At 43.6% G+C, this 1926-nt stretch overlaps 1 protein-coding gene across 2 annotated transcripts in view; it reads left to right on the top strand.

Annotated features, from left to right (window-relative positions):
- Window positions 1-1140, top strand: part of ccdc85a (coiled-coil domain containing 85A) — a 37207-nt gene extending 36067 nt beyond the window's left edge. For both annotated transcript variants that reach the window (XR_007196449.1, XM_048268896.1), the window contains exon 4: window positions 1-1140. This exon is cut by the window's left edge and continues 426 nt beyond it. The gene's annotated coding sequence lies outside the window, so the exon portion shown is untranslated.
- Window positions 1141-1926: the final 786 nt, after the last annotated feature.

Below are 1926 nucleotides of genomic sequence, written 5' to 3'. Positions count from 1 at the left end.
GTACAACAAGATACGGGAATCTCTCGATTTGCCAACAACAAAATAGTCCTACCTCCTTTAATGATCAACGCAGCATCAAGAGTATATCAGAGATGTATGAATGACAAAGCAGGACTCAGGAGGCTGTGTTCCCTTTTGTTTACAGCTGCCAACATGTGCTGAAGAGCAACAGAGAGCACTGCTAACCCACAAACCACAAGAGCGTGCCCAGTCCCAGAGAGGATGACTGCCCACTCTCCCCACCGCCACTGGCCGACCCCACGCCCCTAAGACACCAACACACACTCTCTTCAGGTTCTCTTTCACTACGACCGGAACATTCCAGAGAAATCCAGAAACACAGAGACGTTTTTAAAGAGGTATTTTAATACCCATTGAAAGGAATACAAAAAAAAAGGACCATGATGCTCTGCTTTCCCCATGCTCAGCCAATCTATGTGAACTACACACCCACACTCTAGCAGTGTTACATGCTGACCTGTACCGTAGCTGTTCATATGAGAAAGTGCTAGATCAAAATGTGTTGTGCACACTTGCACTCGCACACATGCATAAAGAAAAAAATAACAATGGCTAAACACACACACACACACACACACACTCATGCACATACAAACACACAAAGACACACAGACTTGCTCAAGTGCTCTGGACACAAACACAAGCTCACAGGAATTTGTGTATACATTGGTGTATACACACAACATACAGAAAAACACACAGCCAGGCATTTGCGAACACACACACACACACACACCCGCACATATAAACACACATATTCAGACACACATTTTCAAACACACACACACACACACACACACACACACACACATCTGTCACATTAAATGCTCTGTAGCCTCTCACCAGGGTTTAGGGCCCAGGTAACCATCTCCATGACTCATATCACCTGCTGTAAGACATTCAGTACAACAGTAATGGCTACTTTGTAACCTCCTATCCTGTGATCTTTTTTATTTTTCTGGAGAGATTAAGAGACAGAACTAACATTAATATATACGACTTTTATGTTTTTGAGAAAGTAAAGAGTAGTTTATTGCTTAGTTTTTTAAAACTATGATAATTATAACTATTATTTTTGACGTACTTGTATTACTATATCTATAATTATTATTATACTAAAAACAGATGTATGTATAAGATAATAAAAGTGTCTTTATTGTAAAAACATCTTTTCTGAAAATACCTCTTTTTTTTGTCCCGTGCTCCTGAGGGACACTATATCACAGAGCCAAGCATCGCAGGTCAGTGAGGTCAAAGATTGTCTCCGACACATCTCCATTTCCATAAAGGAGGTGCGGAGAGGAGTGGAGAGGAGTAGGCAGGTCCTGTGGTGTGACCTCCCGTATCGACTGCGGCCCACGGTGGACTCCTCCAACTGCTAATCAATGGCTGGGCCTGTGAGTGCTGTGACTGTGCTGTATGATATTTGCAGGGAAAACATATTGATCAAAAGGTGTCCCCCCCCACCCCCACTTCTGCACACCTGGCCAGTGGCCATGCAGGCAGATAATGTGGTGATGAGCTGAACAGGGAGATTCAAGTGGACACTTGGAGGAGAGAAGAGCTCCCAAGCTCTGGGGTCACAGGGAGTTTGTGTTCTCCTGTTTCTATGGCAGAGAGAAAGAAAGAGACAGAGAGGGGGGTGGGGTATGTGAGGTACAGGTGTGTTATGTCTGTGTGTGTGTGTGTGTGTGCGTGTGTGTGGGTGTGTGTTTTTCTGTGTATTTGTGCATTTGTATGTGTGACTTGTTCTTGGGAATATGCTGTACTGCAGAACAAAGGGAAGGTATGAGTATGTTTAGAATTAAGATGTAGTATTGTCAACACTGAGAGAGAGAGAGAGAGAGAAAGAGAGAGGTGTCATATTGCACCACATGCATGATCATTGTCCCAGTAAGCCATGCA

The sequence above is a fragment of the Alosa alosa genome, chromosome 18, assembly GCF_017589495.1.
Source record: "Alosa alosa isolate M-15738 ecotype Scorff River chromosome 18, AALO_Geno_1.1, whole genome shotgun sequence".
In the NCBI taxonomy this organism is placed as follows: Eukaryota; Metazoa; Chordata; class Actinopteri; order Clupeiformes; family Clupeidae; genus Alosa; species Alosa alosa.
Note: the sequence above shows the minus strand (reverse complement) of the source record. Positions and strands in the feature narration are given on the sequence as shown.